The 21833-nt window shown below is 29.2% G+C and overlaps 1 protein-coding gene across 2 annotated transcripts in view; it reads left to right on the top strand.

Annotated features, from left to right (window-relative positions):
• LOC107445685 (potassium voltage-gated channel protein Shaker) overlaps positions 1–15410 on the top strand; it is a 251557-nt gene extending 236147 nt beyond the window's left edge. For both annotated transcript variants that reach the window (XR_015434608.1, XR_015434607.1), the window contains exon 3: positions 14764–15410. The gene's annotated coding sequence lies outside the window, so the exon portion shown is untranslated. The remainder of the gene's footprint in view (positions 1–14763) is intronic.
• The last annotated feature ends 6423 nt before the right edge of the window (positions 15411–21833 follow it).

The following is a 21833-nucleotide window of genomic DNA, read 5'->3' as shown; positions in this document are numbered from 1 at the left end:
TTTTTTACTTAGGATTTGATTCATAAAATGGTTAAAAATGCATTTGACTAAAATCAAACTTTAAAACAAACGATATTGCAAAGTTATGTGTATCAATTATATTTTTTGATAGGTACGCCAAGTCTAGGGGAAAGCATGAAAAATTATTAAGTATAATAATTTTTAGATAAAGAAATTTTATATGCAATCGAAATTTTATATGAATCGAGAAAAAAAAATATTCGCTCACTCTCTCTTAATAGAAGTAAATATTCTTTTGAAAGTGCATTTCTCCTTTAAGTAACTAGGCTTGCGGAGTAACAGTTTTACAGGGGTTCGTTTCCAGTTCGTAATGTAAATTAATCAAGGAAAGACAGTAAATAAATAATCGAAATTAATTAATGGATAATAGAAACATAGTAAAATTAAACTTTTTTCATGACTATAAATTAAAAAGCTTTGTTATTTCAATCTCGCAGATGTAATATATACATACTAATTCGCATTCAGCGATTCCTGCGACTGGCTTTATATAGATCTCAATTCTAATATTGTTTCTGCATACATATTCCGTTGTTTAGAAATTTCGGGCTATTTTAAATGAACAAATTTCATTTATTCTTATTTTAATACAATTAGTTTTATAAATTATTGTCTTAATATAATGTAAAACTTAGGTGTATAATGATCCTTTTAGGAAGATAATTTGCCAGATTATTCAAAACTATAAATTTGATTCAGATTTTTGAGACCATTTTTTAAAAAATTTAGAAAGCTTTTCTAATTGAATAATTAATTTTAGTATTATTGTAATAAAATGAATAAAAGCTTGATGAAAAATAAAATAACTTAAAAATGAGCCCCAAATAAAATTTCTTAAGAAACCTGATGGCGAATTGCCATCATAAAAACTAAATTATTCTGCTTTTAATGTTCTAAAATTGAGTTTTAAACAATACCTACATACAGCCGCCTAATTTATAAACCTTTTACGTACTAAATTTGGCTAAATTTATTTATAAAGCTGCAATGTTGAATAGCCTTTAACAGCAAAAAGAATCTATTGCCTCAATCTGATTGATTTTTATCAAAATACAAAGGACTTGACCTTCAAAGTGATCTTCTAGATTAGCATTAGTGCCAACATCAACGGGGCAATTTAACAAATGGCAGCTGCCCCCTGATGGCGCTCTCTGGATAACATCCCTCGCCAAAAGAAAAGAAAGTTGCATCATGCAGAATAATAAGAAGGCCCTTACAAATTGTGTCTTGACCAACTTTGGGGCAAAAATGGGTCAAAGAGAAGAAAAGTTTTCGTAATCGATACCAAGAGTCAAGGATACAACATCTAAAGTTTCCTTCTTCATAAGAGTTAAGGTAGCAACTTTTCGGTCTTCCGCGTGTTTCCATTAAGCTTGTTAGTGTTAATGCACCTGGGACGATAGTTTACCGAAATAAATACAGAGAATAAGACACGATGCAGATTTGATATCGATAGAGATATTTACCTAAACTGTCAGAATTGGACGAAGAAGAATTTCCTAAGGAAAGTTTTTTTTTCCTGATGATAATGATTGGAAAGATATAAAGGACTGAATCTTGTTTCTTGCAATTTATCTCTAATATAATCTTCTTATGTACAATATATCTTTTTGACTTTGTAAAAGGAAAAATTTTATGTTTTTATTTAAATTTATTCTATAATTTTGTTTACTGCAATTATTCGAAAGATATTTAACTGTAAAAAAGGTAAGAAATCAATGAAAATTAATTATTTTAAACTATCAAAACTGGACACGGGATAGTTTTTGGAAAAAAAAATTTGTTTTCATCTTAATGATTAGAAAATAACAGCATTTTATACTTTCTTGCAATATATTACTAATATCATCTTTTGCAACTTAGTTTTCAACTACTAGTTATAAAAGGAAACATCAATTTTCCTTTTCAAATTCCTTCTGAAAACTAGTTTATCTATATTGCAATTAATGTGACTATAGTTAACAGTAATAAATGTAAGAAACAAAACACGCTGAAAATTTGATATACGTTTGAAACTGACAGAATTGGGCAAGGAAGAATTTCTTGCGAAACTTTTCGTTTCTTTTTGATCCGAAAGAATGGAACGATATCAAGAACTGTGTCTCCTACTTTCTTGAAGCATATTTCTATTATCATCTTCTTTTTTGCAGCAAATTTTCTTAACTACTGTTTATAAAAAAATTGTCTTTATTGAAATTTACTCTAAAATCCTATTTATCTTTATTGTAATTATTTGAACTTTAATTAACTGTAATAAATATAAGAAATATTATCCAATGCTGATTTGATATATTTTAAGATGTTTGCTTAAACTGAGAGAATTGGAGGAAAAAGAATTTCCTATTAGACATTTCTTTTTTCTAGATCGAAATAATGCAAAAATATAAAAGATAGAACCTCTACTTTCTTGAAATAATCTAATATCCTCTTTTTTCAACTTATATTTATAACTACTTTTGTTGTTTCGATCAGAATAATTAGAAAAAGAATGTATTTTCCACTTTCTCGAAATATATCTCTAATATTATCCTTTTTGAAACATATTTTTTAGTACTGTTTATAAAAAAAATTTCTTTACTGAAATTTATTCCAACATCTTAATTATCTTTATTGAAATTATTTTAATCAAAGTTAATAGAAATAAATGTATGAAATATTATACGATCCGATTTGATAGATTTAAAGATATTGACTTAAACTTAGAAAATTGACGAAAAAGAATTTCCTATCAGGCATTTTCTTTTTCTAAATCGGAATGATGGAAAAATATAAGAGACAAAATCTTCTACTTCCTTGTAATAATCTAATATACTCGTATTCTTTGCAACATATTTTTATGACTACTATTAATTAGAGGAAACATAGTTTGTCTTTATTGAAACCTATTCCATTACCTTGTTTATCTTTATTGAAATATTCAACTATAAGAAATACGCAAAAAGACGATGTTGATTTAAGTAAAAATATTTACTTAAATTAACAGAACTGGGTGAGGTGGAATTTTCGGTTTCTAGTTCAGAATGATTAGAAAGAATGAAGAACTGTTAAAGACCATCATGTTTCGTGTAATATGTTTTTTCAACTACAATTTGTAAAAATAAACATTATTTATCGTTATTAAATAATTATTCTGAAATAATGCTATTCTTTATTGAAATTATTGGAATGATAGTTTACTTTAATAAATATAAGAAAAAAAACACGATGTTGATTTTGTAGATATATGATAGAGAAATTTATTGAAACTGAAAGAATTAGGCGGGTAAAACTACTTAGAAAAAATTTACTTTTCTCATTATTGGAATAATCGGAAATATGCTCCTTTGATTACTTATTACGATAATTCTTATTGAATTTATTTTATTTTCACGCAAATTAGTTTTACGTAAACCATAACAAATAAATGAATACTAAAATTCAGTAAAGTCAAACCAAGCATTATTTATGAAAAAAATTGGGCATAAAAGCTTACAAGCTTAGTCTCTAATCAGGCGATAATAAATTTTAGTTGTTTTGCATCACGATTGCGTCAAATAAATCAAATTCCAAATCAGAATTTCTATCAGTTATGTTATTAAGAGGAAACATATTACTTGAACGCATTTTTACAACCAGGTTACAAAATTGGCCTCAAAATTTACAATAAAAATTGACGATATTCGTTAAATACAAAATTTTAATCAATTCGTTTTCTGAAGAAACGGAAAAATTCCGCCAATTGAGCTGACTAAATTTTTCCATATATTTTTTACAAGTTTTCATTTATTGGCACATCTTTTCCCATTTTCCCTTCAAGTTTTCTTCTTTTCGCGAAAAAGCTTTTAAATAAGAAATAAATAAGTCTCATAAATAAATAATATTTAATAACATATCATTTCTGAGAAAAGCTTTCAAAAGATTACGGATTAGAATCAAAAATTTCAGAGATTACTTATTTACGGATAAGGAGATTTAATACTTTTAGCACAGAAGATAATAAGCTAATAATCTTTAACTCTCGCATCGAGGGCATATTTCTTTTCAATCATCCTATCATTCTCACCCTTAAAGGTAAATTATATTTGAATGTTACTGTTAGTCATATTTTTATGAAGTTTTTTATTTTTATTCATTTTATTTTATTAATTTTTAAGAAAGTTATTAGTTGCATTTATTGCAAATATTAGAAATTGTAAGTGGGAAGGTACATTTGTTTTGCTTTTTTAGAATTATTTAATTAAAAAGATTAAAATGAATTATCAAAATGATTTTGGGCAGATTTTAAGGAGTGAAGATAAAAGAATTCCATACACACATAAGATAATGATCAGGGACACGTAATGTTTAGATAGAATGTTCCAGAGGGGCTACTCTAAACGTGAAATCAATTTCAACGTTTATACCTATTCTATTCAATTTCTGAATAAAGTGTTTTGTTAAATGGCTACTATTTAGAATGTTATTTAAAAAAGTAAGAACTAAATAAACTTACATAGTAATTAATTAAAAGTAAAATTTTAATATATATATATATATATATATATATATATATATATATATATATATATATATATATATATATATATATATATATATATATATATATATATATATATATATATATATATATATATATATATATATATATATATATATATATATATATATATATATATATATATATATATATATATATATTGTTTGGTATTGTTTCGTGGTATTGTTTTCAAATTTACTTTTACCGCATCAAAAATATATCTAACTTAGGATAAAAATTTTAAAGCTATATTAGCTTAAATAAATTCTGTAACATTTAAGTCTCATCAATTATTGTCATTTTTTTTATCCACCACCTCCGACGTCTTGACAATTTTCGTCTGAATTGGAGGGGAGATAAATCGTTATTTTACATTATTTCTCATGCAGTATCCTTCTACCCTGTCTGGCATATAAGGGTAAAAAATACGTGTTTGATATTATAATTTTTGATCCCTGGTATCTAAATATATAAAACCCCTATCGTATCAAAATTAATGGTATTGTATTCTTTCTTCCACCGATTGCCTACTATGTAGCATAACTTATTTTCTACTTTTAAGAAGCTTCATTTTAAACCAATTTTATAATATTTAATGCTTTCTCTATTGTAAAGTAGTAAAAGTACTCGAAGTGAAATCACTAGTGAAATGCTTAATTTTATCAAAGAACTGAATTCTTTCACATTTTTGATATATGACATATTTAAACTCATAAAAATGTCTACAAAATACAAAAATAGTTTATTTTTATGCATGTTTTTCTTTCGTGAAAAACCTATGCTACAGTTGCGATCAGTGTTATCCAGGAAATTTTTTTTAGAGTTTCGATTATTCTATTAATTTTTGAGGGGTGAATTTCAAAAGCAAAATTACATTAGTGAATTACTATTTTACAATGCAAATTATATTAAAATTAGCATATAAATTATATTATAATTCACATATAAAATAAACAAAGTATGTACACTAGAATTATGGCCTGAACATTTAATTAATAAACATTATTCCTCATTATTTTGCATTTCTTTTTTAACTGTTTCTCTATTAATTAGACTAAGGTTTCTAAAACAGACAAAATTCCTTCAAAATAAATAGAACTTAAATTTTTTATGCATTTTTTCATTTCTTGCATTTAACTTCATGTTCGAAATTCTTGCCATTATGGACGCCTTCATTGGTGGCATGAAAAAGATTACCTTCACAAAACTATCTGGAAAGATCACCCAACTATTTCAAAGCTAACGATTGAGATTTTATTCCATTTGGAGATGCAAAATCTCTTTCAAAAGCAGCTGTAGTTACTAGCAGTGTATGAGCAATAGGAATTTATTTCCTAAATTCAGAATGTACAAACGATGTATTTGTCACTCGCTCTACACTCATTGAATGATTATATGAGGGATTATATTTAATTCAACATCAAGGGGAAAAATAAAATTTTTAAAAAGTATTTTCATTTTTGAGAAGTAAAATTTTGAGTCCTGCTCACGAAATATGAACCATGATGCGTGTTGGCAAACTCTTGTTGCGACTTTATTCCTAGCTAGAATTATTAAGTTCGACCTCTGATTTTGATTCTTGCAAAAAAAAAATTTTGAAAATGGCAAGGGAAAATTTTGACCTACTTCTAAAAGGGTAGGGAACAGTAAAAATTGCTCGAAGTGAATAATTCTAATTCTAAGTATAGAATCTTTGCAATTTAACACTTTGACGTAGATGGGATACCGATGTTTCTTTTGTATATTTTTTCGTGTCTCTCCAATTATAAGCAAAACTATATTTTGGTATTTTTTTAATTCTTAAAAACAGTCTAATAATTGCTAAAAAAAATATTTTTAGAGTATTGGAATCATATTTGTGCTAAAATCCAAAAAGGTAGTTTTTTTTCCTTCATATTCAACCAATTATCAATAATTTATTTTGTAAATATAAATGACTATGTTTAGGTTTAAATAAGTGCAAATTTGAAAAATTATAGTTTGGAAGTGAGCCGTGATTGGAAGACTTTACCTTTAAAGCAAAAAAAGTCGCCAGTGTTTCAGGCTATATTTCATAATCATAAAATGTTAAAATGCTAACTATATTTCTCACTTATTTTGATCTTAATTAATACAAAATAATGAAAAACAGAGTGAAAGGTATGTTTAATAAAAATTCTGCGTCAAAGGGTTAAGAACTTAAGTTTCCTGCCTAAACATGAGTCAGACCTCGAAAGATCTTGAAATTTAAGAGACTTTGGTCGGTGCATAGTTTATAATGCATAGATGTCTGTTATGAGTAAAATAAAGACATATATTAAAATTAAAACTAGTTAAAGCATTGGTTGTAATGAGAAAATTTAGGTGAAAAAAAAAACTTTACGACGACTGAGCCCTAAGATATTCAATAATATTTATCAAATATTACACATTAACTAGCTATTACCAAAGGCAACATTTTGCAGCTATTAAGAGACAATATTTAAAAAAAAATTTCATTTTTTTCGCCCCACCTTAATTTCAGCCTCACTGTCTGAAAATTCGAACACCACCCCAAAGGACACAGTCCTCTATGTCCGTAGTAAAGAAACAATTCGAGCCACACACTTGTTGAGTTCTATTGAATGATTGATAAGAGTTGGTCATTCGTGTCTGAAAGTTTCAATGTTAATTCAGATGAGACAGCGTGAACAACAAAGCAGCAGGTTGCACCACGAGGGGATCGCCAGACCCGTTGCCATGGTAGTGACGACGCAAGCAAAATGGCGCGTGCGTAGTTTGGTTTGTTTTGATGATGGCGGACGAGAGTCCTTGTGGAATCGATTGAATGAAGAAAAAAAAGAGGTGAAGGTCGCTTAAGAGGATAAGCTGATCGACTGACCCCGGAATTATCATCACTTAATCTCTTATTCGAACTAAACCATAGACTTGTTAAAAATTTTAAATGTAACTCGAATTTTGATCTCTGAAAGACGAAAACAACATTGTATCTAAAAGTAATTATCGGTTTTAGTTCTATTAGAAAATTAGAGTAGCTAAATTTTTTGAGTAAGGATAAATTTTAAATAACACGTAAGTTCCAAAAGAGGATAGGGTATACTTTGTTCTACGTAGAATGAGGCAAAATCAACTTAAATAAAGCACAAATAAAGAGACAGAAATGGACTTACTATAGTTTCACTAAGGAAGCTATTTGTCTATGGAACACAAACTAACGTCCATTGTGTTTTATTCACGTTGTTTGTGTTTTATAAAACTTTCGTTAGATACAATTTAAAATTTTTTGAATTGTTAAATATTTAGATTAAAAGTACATTATAAAACTTTAAAAAAAAATAATAAATGAAGTACGGTGCTCAAAATAAAGTAAAAAAACGGATCACCCTGAATAATTTTTGATCTAATGATCGGATCTTCACTCAACCTTAAAGGTTTGAAGGGGTGACCGCAAATATGTTAATTTATTAGTGCGGATGAAATTTTAAATTACGAAATCAGACACAAACACGTACTTTTTCTGAATAAACATACCTTTTCTGCCCCCCAAAATAATAAAGAGTAGCCGCAATCTGGACAGTATGGTCCCCAGAGTTTGAACAGGATCCAAAGTTTGAACCCCTTAATGTTAATTTTAAGTTTTACGTATTTCGCCATATCTCTAGAATTTTTTAAGTGTGTAGAAAAATGTTTGCACACAATTATAAAATTCGTTTATTCAAAGATAATTTCATACAAAATATAACTTTTAGTAAATATTTATTATTTTATTTAATAATAGTCGAAAAAGTTTTGAATTGCTAGATATAAAATTCTTTACATCATTTTAAAGGATGTAATTTTCATGACGAAATACAAAATTTGAACGAAATAGATTGAATAATTCTTAAGAAATTGAATTTTAAAAATACTGCTTCTTTAAAGTTCAATTTCTCAGGAACTATTCAATCGATTGCGTTCATATTTTGCCGATTAAAATTACATTCTTTAAAATTACAACATTAAATGCAAAGGCATAGTGAAATGCCTCAAACAAATGCATATTTTAGAATTTTGAAAGAATAAATGCAGAGCATTGTGACATCGAGATACGCATAAGAATTTTGATACACTTGTTAAGTACAAGAAAGTAAATGTAGATTAGTAACTGGAAAACATAAGTAGATTATTTTGACAGCTGTCGAAAGTGTAAGGCTCTCAAGGAGGCTGGATAGCAAGAATTTTGAAAGAAAATATTAAATAAATAAAAAATAAGAGTCAGCTACAAAACGTCTGCAATGAGGAAAAAGTTTATAAAGTTTCTCTTGCGATAGGTATATTCAAGAGACATAAGTGAATAGATTGAGAAGTGGCAGAGAAGTTATAGCTAGAAGGTGGTAACATTTAATAATCATTAGAACGAGATCGTAATTCAAGAAGGGCCTGGCGATGCGCAGGGCAAGTGATGTCTGAGGCTTGATGATAAGGATTATGGCTGGTTCCAAAAAAGGTATTGGTGTGCCAACAGTTGATGCAATATTTTTCGCCGGAGTGACATTCATTTGTGTGATGGTCGCCTCCGCAGTTAGAGCAAGTGGCGAATTCTTGAGTGCGAGAGTGGGTGGAATGATCAAGACCTTGACACCATGAGCAGCGTCGAAGTAGAATTCTTTTTTTGACAATGCATCTGTTCAGGCCTATGTAGATGTGTTTTGTCCTCAGGAGTTGTTGAGCAAGTTTATGCGATACATTGACAATGAGATGTTTCTTGTCAACATGTTTTTTGTGAGGTATTGACTTTGTGTAGGTGATGGTATTATTGTCAAATGATGATTCACTGAAATGCTGGAGGATGTTGGATATACTGTTGCCATCAAAGAGAGCTGGTGCATTCAGAATTATAAGTGAGGTAAGGCGTTGTTCTTTGTCGTGGAATTCGAGCTTATTTTTGATGCTAATTGTTAATTTAGTCTTTGCCTCATGATCGTGAAGCTTAATTTCGACAAAATTCTTTGTCTTGAAAACCTTCTTCACAATTGGTAGCGTTGTAGAATCATTTATGATTTTGATGATGTCATCACCAGATCTGTCGTCTTCATAGAGATAGGTATATAAGAAACGTCAGTAAACCTAGTGATGTATTGGTTCATGTGTCAAATTGACGTGTGTTGGTAGAGATAGGTATATAAGAAACGTCCGTAAACCTAGTGATGTATTGGTTCATGTGTCAAATTGACGTGTGTTCGTAGAGATAGGTATTTAAGAAATGTCCGTAAACCTAGTGTTAAAATCCCCACACCCGAATTATGCAAGGTTAAGTATTTGTATAAATGCTACAAAAAATTCGTTTCCCAGAGTAATTTCCTGATTCCAAGTACTCTTTTGTACTGCTTATATTGATCTTACTCTTTACATTTAAAGCTGTTTAAAATTTACAATACATAGTTATTCCAAGGATTTTTACTATTTAGCTAGCTTAAGTGTCATCGAACTTTTGTCATATAGCTAATTTTTTTTCAAAACTGATCGATGGATGTAATTAGAACACTTAGAAAAATATTTTTTTACCCCAATAGCAATACTTCTATACCCCATACAGAGCAGAGTTTCTTTGACGAAAATTTAATTTATGCATTCGCAGACAATCTGAAAATGATTGCGATTTTGTTGTTGAGAAGAAAAAAAAATTATTAATATTACAGAGTCATAAAAAGAAGTGCAATATTAACAACAACAAATAGTCATGGATATTTATTATATTCGTAAAAATAAAGGTATGAAGATACATCAGCAAATTCTAAAAGAAGAAAAAAGATGATTTAGCTAGAAGTTTTATCCCTGGCATTTTTCGCTCACCGGAATACAAAATCGGAAACAAAACTGATAGCTAGTCATACATTCCAAGTATTTGACAATCAGAAAAACGAGCAACGAAAAAAAAGACATTAAAATACAGAGAAAATCATCCATAAAGGATAAACGTACCGATCAACCACATCTGTTTTCTGATGCTATAAATAGAAGAATCGGTCCCGTGAGAATCAAATCGTATCCATTTCAGAACTCAAAAATGTGTCAAAATGGTCCAAAATGAATTCTTTTTCTCGTGTTTTAGCTGCAAAATAATAATGGCGAAGAGTTTCTTCGATGATTTATTTATAAACCACACATGGACTTTACAGACAGGAAAAGTTAGGCTACTAAAATTTGAACAGTTGTGTATTTCATACACGTTTTAAATATTTCTACACCTTTTTTGCATTTTTACGGACAAAATAATACGTATATATTTCAAGAAAACTTATATAGAGAACACGGATGGTGTTGAAAATAAGGAGTTATTCGTATTCTTAAGTAGTTTCACTGACAGCAGATATGTTACAGCTTGAGAGGACGCTTTATTACGGGAGAAACTTTTTATAGCAAATTCTCCTTCACCTCTGTTATTAATTTAAAAAAAAGAAAATTGTGAGTTCAGGTAAAAAATATTTCCCACAGGGGAAAAAAAATTTCAAAATAGGGTAAACCAACCAGTGAAGGAACACTACCCAGTGAAAGAACATTTCATATATATTGATTAAAAATAAGAATTTGAAAGTTTTTCTTTCGATTGATTGGTAACAATAGCTTACTGCCAAACAATAGGAAGTCATCTAGCAATGTTTTGGATTACCTGATCAAATAGTCTTCTCTGGAAAAAATTTTGAATTTGTTATTATCTCTGAAACACATTGTTTCTTTGAAGAAATTATAAGATGAGTGTTTGCTTTTATATGTTTGAAGTGGTATTAATTGCATGTAATAGTTTTATTTCTCTCACTGTGAAAAAGAGAATTCAAAATATAGTTATTGAAGTTACGTTTTATTTTTTTTTTAAAGCATCATAGCATAATAAAGTACTGAGATAAGGGGGTGTTTATTCACTGGATCACCAAACGATGAAAAACCAGTGAAGGAACAAGTGTTACTTTACTTGATTTTTTTCTAAGTCAATGAAAATAAAAGATAAACTTTAATTTCCTTGTACCTTTAGTGATGTTCCGCATCAAAAGTATGTTAAAAATACGAAAAACTACTACTAACCAGTGAGGGAACAGGCATGTTTCTTTACTGGCCATAGATTTCCCAGTAAATGAACAGTATGTATTAATATGTTGACACTTTAATTTTCAATTCATGATTACAAAAAAAAAGTTAACATTTTCCAAGTATTTATATGTTATAATTTCAAGAATAGGCTTGTTTTTAAATATTTGTATGGCTTATAAATTCAAAAAGAGCATTAAAAAATAACCAAAATTTAGTGTTCCTTTACTGGGTGTTCATTCACTGGTAAAAGCTGTTCCTTCACTGGGTCTTCTTACTACTTGTTATTTGAACCTCCAAAACTTTAAAACTATATTATGTAAGTTCTCGACAATTTTTTTTTTATATAATTTGCAATTAGTAATAAATATGTTGACATTGTCATTTAACTAAAATTACGAATTTTGAAATTAATAAGATTTTTTAAAAGGCAAGCGAAGCTTAAGTGTTCCTTCACTGGTTAGTTTACCCTATAATGCAAACTAATTATTTGAAGAGAATTTCTCCCTTGCGTAATCCTGAGTTATTTCCTCATAATTTATTTTCCTTTTGATATTTGAAAAATTCTTTGCAGTATTTGAAACTTTATGGTTTGGCCGAACTCACTTTTCTTTCTTTTAAATTAGTAAAGGAAGTGAAAGAGAATTTGCGACGAAAAGTTTCTCCAGTGGTATGGCGTCCTCTTAAGCACAAAAGCCGTTAATATGAATATTACCGAGCTCATCTGAAGATTAACTAGTGTAGTGAGTCTAAATACGGAATCATGAGCTCTCCATAATTTACCTACGTAATATTAACGATTTCCGTGTAGTTTAACCCTTTAACGATCGGTAAATTTGCAAGAACACGGTCATAAAAGTGCCTATTTTGCCAAATACACGTATTTGATTAGTGCTGACTTTTAGTTTAAAATAAAATAACTATCTACAATTACCTTAAAATTATCCTGGTACTGCCATCTGGTGTGTAAAATGGGAAATAAAATGTTTTCCGGGCAAAAGTAATTAATTAGTTTTATTCTTGTTGACGCGTTACAAGTGAACACTCCAGCCCAGAAATTTCACGGGAGCGAGAAATAGAGGGCGAAACCTCACCCAGTCATTTTCACGGGAGTGAGGAGGAAGGGGTTAAGTTCAAAAGTTTGTTTTCTCATCAAACAATCAACTGATTAGTTGATTGATTGATTACATTGACTTGATTCTTTAGATATTGAAAAATAAATAAAAAATATGTTAATAATATTTTAAACCGTTTGACTCTTCGCATTATAGTTTTTAAACGGATTGATGATTGACTCTATCAACTAACGTGTTGATTACAGTAGCTTGAGGTTTTAGCTAGCGTAAATAAGTAACATTATGTTAATTTAAGCGTTCAGAAACCTTACTGTTGTTCCAGAGAAGATCTTATTTTCACTTTAATGAGTGCAAGGTAAGTAATGTGCAGTTTACCTAGGTAGTTTGAAAGTTACCTAGGTAATCTGAGAGAATAAGCAATTTTTTGATCCTTAGTTAATCTCATCATTAACTAGATAATCCATAGAATAACTGGACTTCACCACTTTAGCGGGAATAGATACAATATCTATGACAAATTTTACTGGAATAAGCTATATTCTTTAAAAATTGGTTCAACGTTGAAGCATAACATCAGTACCTTGAACTAAAATACGATTCAAATTTGCTACAACCTTTAATACAATGTTCCCGTTAAAATTTAACCACAGTATAAAGGATTTAAGTTTAGGAGGATAATAATATAGTTCAGCTTAGATCTCTATTAATTTTTAAAAAAATTTAGTCGATTCATGAGATTAAAACGATTGTAAGATAAAATTAGATCATAGTAAGGTAAGTTTTAAGATGCAGTACCCTTATACTAGTAGCAAAACTAGACCATGAGCATTCAAGCTTACATTTTGTTACATTAAGATTCGGAGCTCGATAATTTATTTATTTACCTCTTTAATAGCAAGTGTATTATTGCGCGTAAGACCTGATTAGTAAAATTTTCATATTATTAAAATAAGTCTCCAAATAATAAAAGAAATTGTGGTTCAACTACGGCAACGAAACCTTCGATAAAATTATATTTCATGAAAAATTTTTAATCAAATTAAACGAGATGGAAAGCCTAAGAGTGTGAAAAACGTTGTTTTAATAATATGTTAAAGTGTTTGTGAAATTTTATTCTAATCGTTATGACGATGTGAATGATACAATTCTTAGGAATATGTTTCATCTTGTATTTGTTCTTTTTTTTTTTTCAAAAAAGAAATCTTCCGTTACTGGAGTCTTTTTTTTCTTTCTTTTTTTCAAAAACAAGATAGTTTAGTCTTCCACAATATGAATATTTTTTGAATTTAAAGACAAATCACAGTGCCCTATGTAAGAGAGGAAAAAATATCCTCTTGGCTATAAACATGAACAGGGTGTTCCAAAATTTCACCAACAAATTCGAAGGCGGGATAAAAAGCATCAAGATGAAAACTTAACATAGAATATAAAGTCGAAAACTACTTTGAGATGATGAAAAGCCCGAAAACTCCATGCAGGTTTAGACAAACTACAAAATTGCTGACTACTAAGAGATTTATTTAATTATTATATGAATTATTAGAAGTGACGTTCATAGACATCATTCCAGTCTACAACGATGCGAAAACGATTCCCTGACACTCTCGAAAATGTCAGGGGTGTTTAAGGTAATCTCATAGAAAAATATCAAACGGATTAAAAACCGGCGAACGCTTTAAAGCCAATTAAACACAAGCGCCTAATTTAGGCAGGACAAACCTTAATTTACCACTACCTTTCGTCTGCTCTATATTTATGCGAATTTCACCCTCCAAATGTGGTTTGCGGTTATTCTATGATAAGTTTTTATTCACTTGATGCTATTTACCATTCCACTGAATTTGTCGATCGAATTTTGGAGCATTCGCTATGTACTACCACTTTTTTCATTAGTGCAATAGTTGTAGTGAGGCATTAATGTTCTAAGGAAACTGTTTTTAAATCAGATAGTTGCATTTTGAAAAAATATAAAACGTATATTATTTGATAATTGTTCAGTGTTTTTACTTTGAAAATGGTTTATAGGATGTATTTATTTTACGTCATTGATTGGTGCATTTATTTTACTTTAAAAATGATGTGTTGTATTTTTCTTAACTGATGTCACAGATTTCAGAAAAGAAGCCAATTCTGGTTTCACATCTGAGAACAAATCTTTCCTGAATATACAACTGATCAAAGTGATGACTTCTTTTTCCTTATCATTAAACCAGTGACCTATGTGCCAATGGACTCTCTGACAATTCTTGGCTCCACTGTGTACAGAAAGACATTCAAGCAGATGCTTTTTATCACAAATATCCATTCATCTCACATGTTTAATTTCATTAACTTATTTTTTCTACAGACGCGAAAAAAACAACGCCGGAATACAAAGCGAAATGGCTTCTATTGTTACTACTGAGTAGTTATGATCCATGTCCTAACATTTCATATAGCATTTGCGTTTGCTTTTCGTTAGTCAACAACCAAACAAAGCTTACCAGAGTTCCAAAAGAATAGTTAAAATCAAATAGCACATGAAATTAACATAGTTTGAATCGGAAAATTCTATTATAATGAAAAATTCCATTAAACGAACGTGCAAAGCAAGTACTTCGCAATCGTTTCATCGATTGATGTTCGTAAAAATATTGCTATAAACGAAAACCAAACGCAAATGTCGTCATCCTTTCATGACGTGCTTTTGTACATAGGACCTTAAAACCTCAAGAGTGTCTTCAAGTGAGTGATTCGTACAGAGCTGTATATCTCCACAAAACTGTGACGTCGAACTTAACTAGCACAAATCAACCAATTCCAAAAATGAATCACAAATGGATGCAGTGAATTTATTTCACTTCAAGATTCCAGTGAAACTAGTCGAAGAAGCAAGAACTGAAACAAAGTAAACTCATTTTGCCTGGAAAAGGCAAATTAAGGAGCTATTTAAATAGACTATTTAAATATAAATATATATATATACTTTACCAATTGAGAGATCACCTAAAATTTCTTCTTCAAACTAAGCTAAGTCCTGTATTTTGAAAACAATAGCTGCGTTTCAACACTTGGCTGATTAATACTTTACCACCCTTTTTAATCATCCACTTCACAAAAGCAATATTTCCTTCAAATCTTTTTATACATCTTTAACGATGTCTAATCTAATATCTTTTACAACATTTTCTAATTTTTAAAAACTTTATTAAAAATCCGGTTATGGTTCAAGACAGAGGCTAAAATAAGGTAGACTTTATTTTCATGAAATATTAACCCATTAATGTCTTGTGTTCCTTTTTTAGGGTTAATACTAAAAAGTGTATAAGCTCACGAGAACTTGTTGACATGAAATGTTTTTCCAAGACTTACGATTCAAGACAAAAACTAAAACTTTACAGAATTAGTAGATTCCTTACATTAGTATTATTTATTATACAATATCAACCCTTTTTATACGCCGCTTTTTAGGAACAGTAAGAAAAATGCATCATGGGTCCACAAGATTTTTTTTTTGATAGAAATTACTATCAAGCAAAAATTTCTTTCAATTTTTATTATTAAGTACATATCAAGAGTTGGGTTAATAATAAATTTATATTATTATTGTTATTTTCTAGCTTTTCGCACAGGGTATTTTTTATAATTTTTCATTGGCGATTTTACATTGACATTTAATATTAAGATAAAAAATGTTGCTTTAAAAAATATAAGAGCTGAGCATTAATGTATCAATTATTAAAAAAAAATTGTCTGCTTTACTGTGATAGTGTTATACCATAGACAAATTCAGCTCGCTTGTTTAAAATGAATTATTTAACAATAATAAAACTAATTTTAAGAGAGTTATTATATAATTTACTACGAAACCTTAATGTAACTATAACCGGATGATGTGCTTAATGCTTTAACGTTAGACCTAAATGTCATAATTAAAAAAGGCATTTTAGGGGATCTCTTTAAAACGAACTTATTGTCTTTTATGCTCATACAAAATATTATATTAACACATAAAAAACAATGCGTTCGCTTTAACTTACGAAAGGCGTAGAAATAAAGTAAAAAAATAATAATGATACGCCACCTGTTGTCACACTGTGATTGTTATCAATTTATGACATAAATTTACAGAAATTCTATGTTAAATTTCCTTTCAAAGGTTTAAAATTATTCCACAGTATGGCAACGGGAATCTGAAACTTGCCCGTGCATTTTGTCATGGGCAAGTTTTCACAAGTGCTCTTATTCTAGTTCTAATCTCGTTAAAGCAGGAGAGTGGTTGAATGGTTGCTAATGGAAGTATGTTAAACTATAAGATGGTTGGCTATGGATAGACTTCAAGAGACCTAGTGCCTAAGGAATGCTAGATAATGTAGAGTACTGCCGATGACGGTTTAGACTAAACCTAATTCATATACTACAACCATAATCATTTCAAGAGATAAAATAAAAATCATCAAAGCTGTAGTTGAATTTATAAAGAGCAGGGCTTGAAAGATTAAAAACCTTTTATTGCTTAGAAAAATTTCTAGAATTCGCTAGATCTATTTAGCTATAATAGAATCGCCTGTAAAACAGCAAAATTTCTATTTACACAGTTTTAATCAAAATTAGGAGATAGAACTAGAACTTTTCTTCGCAAGTTCCATTCGCCAACTCGCTAAATCCATACTTTTTTAGAGACGCACATTGTTACTCTAAATATCCAGCTCAAAATTTTAGAGTCGTTTTTAAGTGAATACTTATTGAAGAGATTTCAAGCCCTGGTCGCATTATCAAATATAATAGTAACGTTCAGTAGCATTAGCTCTAAACTTAAAAACGGATCATTAATCTTATACATAAGTAGAAGATAGATTGCTAAATATTAGAAATTTCGGTGTAGCTTAATTGATCATTCGCCAGAATAGGGTTCACTGTTCCCCTTCCTCGAACAGTCTTGGCTCAGTTGAACCTGCCATCTTACTATAAACGCTAACTGCTTATTAAAAAAAAAAAAAATTAAATTAAATGATCGAAACAAAGAAAAATAGGTTAGGTTTTAAAGAAAAAACGAAAACAAAACCAAATAGCTCATATGTATAATGTCGGGTCTTGGTCATCATACCAGTAGCATCTAGGAGAGTCAGTTTTCAAGAGTGTTGTTACTCAAAGCTTTCCGTCTCCAAAATTAGTTTAAATAGAATCAGTTACGCGTCCAAATAAAAAGTAGCTCCATCCAAGGAAATAAGCTAGCAGGTTTCAGACCATTTTTTTCTGAAGACTTAACTTCTGCCTCTGTCAGTGCTATTCTATTTTAACGAAAAATCCTGGAAATTGAAATGGGAACAACTGCTAACGGAGCTGCTGAAAAAAAGGAGCGAAATGAGATACTGTTCTTCCAGAAATAGTTTAGTTGAAAAATACAAGTATTAACATTTTAGAAATTCTTAGGAAAAAATATTTGTATTTCTTAAAATCATTTATTCCTAAAAGATCATAAAAGAAATAATAATTGTATTTGCAAATAACAGCCTTTATTTACAAGAAGTTTGTTTGCTATCAAATATAATTGAATCTTATCATTTCTATAAAGATAAATATATAAACGAAAACCTTATAGGAAACAAAATTACTTAGTTCAATATGAAAACATCTTTACTATATATCCTACTAATTTCTTGATATCTGTGATATTTATAGAGCTGAATGGGAGCTTGGAAGAAAATGCATCTTTGATAGATAATTTAATCTGCTTTTTACTAATTAGATTTAAAATTATTAACTTGATGCACATAATTTAGGCTCCAAATAGCATAAACTTGTAATTTAGCGAATTTCAAAATGAATATACTTGCATTTTTCAAACCTTTCATGTATCGAAGTAATTGCACATAGAAAGAATTAAAGATTAGATGCAACAAAAGTAAAGTATGATATTAGAAGGAAGTCTTTAAAAAAAAAGTAACTATAGAGGTTTGTTCTTTATATAAGAATAAGATTGCTTTTCAGGAGATATCAAAAGCCTTCATAAACTATATAACTAAAATTAATTACCTAGAAATATGAGTATAGTTTAGAACTATTAAAATAAATTATATGAATAAGTAATGCTGCAAGTTCCGTCCGATACGAAAAAATAGTAAATAAATTATTAAAAGTTTTATTACTAATAATAATATTGTTAACCTAAAGGTATTTAAAATTTATATATTTTTAATTTCATTAACTCAAAAATAAAAGTTAAAATAATCAGGTAGGATTTAGTTAGAATCGACAGGAAAGTTCCTGATGAATTATAAAAATAAAACCTTTTATTCACCTTTCAAAATAAGATAATGTATGGAGAATTCTATGGGTAACAGGCTGACATTTGAAAGCAACTGAATAGGCATTTATGAAATTGGGATTAAACTATATCACATTTTCCAAAAAATATAAATCATATCGATTAACAATATACCGTTAACTGAAACTAAATATCCGTGTACAAGCCAGTCTAACAGCTAATATTAGAAAAATTATAAAGACTGCCTAAATATCTAAACCTAAATATCCTGAATTGAACATAAATATCTATTTAAATTTCTTTCTTAAAGATTTATTATTTTAGCTATATACAGAAAAATAACTAAACCTGCTTGAATGGCTTTATATTATAATGGCTATAGTATATTTTCATATACTTTGTTATTTTTTAAATATTAGTAACAAGAGCTTCATTTCTGTTCAGCTGTAGATCTAAAATTCAGTTAGTTTCATGAAATTAGCCCTAATACTTAATTTCATCAGACGATATACCATCAACTGATTTTATTTTGGGGACACATTTTAATCCCAAATTCATGAATAAAAAATGTCATCCAATTACTCATAAAACTGCCCGGTAAAATACTACTATTCAAATTTAAACTTATGTTTTTTTCTGACTTTAACCCAAACACGGTTGGAATACCTGTAAAAGTTTTAAAGAAGACGAGTAAGGTGAAAGCTCCAAAATGATCAACGAAGCAGGTTGAACCGACCGTCCTGGTGCTAATTGTTTTGCCACTTGCTTTTGTATAAGAAAGTTTTGCCACCCTTTACAACTTTGTAAAAGAGCATAAACTTGTTTGATTTCTGAGGTTGCATATACAATTAATTTGTTTTCTTTGCAAAATGTGATATACTTATGCAAACATATCCCAGAGTATAAAAGAATATTCTTTGTGCATTCTGCAGTTGATTCCCCTTTGTCTCAGGTTAGGGTAACTGTTTACCCAGCCGTTGCCGCACCAAACCACTCTCCAGGATTGTAGAAGCGCGCTCAATAAAGTTATGTTTCATTTTATCTTGTCTCAATTTCTTCCTCTTTTCTCCACACTATCAATTTAAGTGATAAATCATTAGAATCTTTTTTTTTATGTTTATATATAGTCCTTTTTTCCCACAATTACATTAACTGGTACCAATTCTAACTGGTGTAATTTGAAACAAGCATCTTTGCCTCCAAAAAATTCACATAATGTAACATTCACTAAAATCTTCTTAAATTCAGTACCTTTTCCCAAAATCGTTGCCAACAAAATCAGACAAACATCTTTTCTTACAAGAAAGGTATCTAAAAGGTATCCATTCCTTTTTCTTTCCCTTTAGGTACCATAAATCCATCCAAAGCTATTTGTAACTGGGAAAGAGAAAAAACTGGTACTGAAAAACCATTTTATTTCTACCTTGCTTTTGCAAGAAATAAATGTTCATGATTACCAAGATATCATACAAGTTATTTTCCGACTTCAGAAACAGTCTAGTACATATACGTTGTTAGTTTTAATGAGTCTTGGCAGCCTGGGTTCTAATTTCTCCAGAAAGCTAACTAGATATGAAAAGGTTTTTCAATCAGCTTTTTCTCATTTTCGGAGCATAAATTTTGTCCATTGTACAATTTACTTTTTTTTAACGGCAAGCACTCAACTCTTGTTCTTTTCCTCGAAAGGTACCGCAAGTATTATTCATTTAACATTATCCGGAAGGTACTTGTGAACCTGTTACAGAAGCGAACAGCATTACCCTCACCACACTGCTAGAGATACTCGCTCATAGGGTAGGCCACATTCACACATCACACAGAGAAATATCCATGCCTTGAGCGAATCTGCAACCACTCGATTCGAATCTGCAACCACTAGTTTTAAAGTCAGGCACAATGACTACTAGGGTATCTGGAAGGCCCATTGTACAATTTAATATGTCTCATTTTTTCATTAATTTTTATGAAATATAATATTTTTACAAAAAAAAAATAGTTTTCAGTTACAAATCTTCAGTTATAATAAATGAGCAAAGAATTTATTTGATGATGAGTATAATACTATTGAAGTATACTATTGAAAAAAAAAAAGAGTTTTCAAAATATTTGCTGCATTCCTAGGGAGTATTTGACCCAGTTATTTTTTTTATCCACTAAAATTAAGTTGCAGTTTATGCATTGGGGTTATACACCCCCTCATATTTGGTCATTGAAAAAATGATTGAAGAATAGACTAAAATTTTGTAATATTAAAAAAAAAAGAAGAAAAAAATTATTTTACAGAAAGATTTGACTAGCTAAAATAGTTACTTTTTAAAATGCATGCCCTAATAATAAAAATAGGTCGTTCTTCATATAAATGTTCATTCATATGTCATGAACAATATTTGCAGTCATCTGAAAGGCTATTTTACGACTATGTAGGCTGGGCTAGGTTTTATGCTCTGACCCAAGCCTCTGTGAAAAACAATTTTATTTTAACTAAACAAACATAAAACAACTTATTGAGACAATTTTTTTCATTGCATACTTACTATTACTATTTTTCTTTCTAACTTTAATGATTGCTTTTTTAACAAAGAAAGTGTAGCTAAAAATTTGCTAAGTTAAAATTCTTGTCATCTTATACATTGTTTACAATATCTACAGTAATACTCCCTGAGCAGGCAATGCAACAACAGATAATATTCCAAAAGCATAATATTTATTTTAATTCATCAAAAATTTCTACTAAATGCTTTGATTGACTAACATAAAAATAATTTTAAAAAAATTCGGGTTTTACGATACACAACTTAAATTTGTTAAAACAAATTTTAACTTTTTCAAAGCAATAATAAAATTATAGGTTAAGTTATCCCCTGGAATTTTTATCTTGAATATGTCACAACTATTCTACTTAATAGTGAGAGAAAAATAGCAATGGCTTTAA

This window comes from Parasteatoda tepidariorum, chromosome 6 (genome assembly GCF_982258835.1).
Source record: "Parasteatoda tepidariorum strain Cologne lab strain chromosome 6, Ptep-v5.0, whole genome shotgun sequence".
Classification (NCBI taxonomy): domain Eukaryota; kingdom Metazoa; phylum Arthropoda; class Arachnida; order Araneae; family Theridiidae; genus Parasteatoda; species Parasteatoda tepidariorum.
The sequence above is the reverse complement of the archived record's forward strand: the minus strand, read 5'-3'. Positions and strand labels throughout refer to the sequence as shown.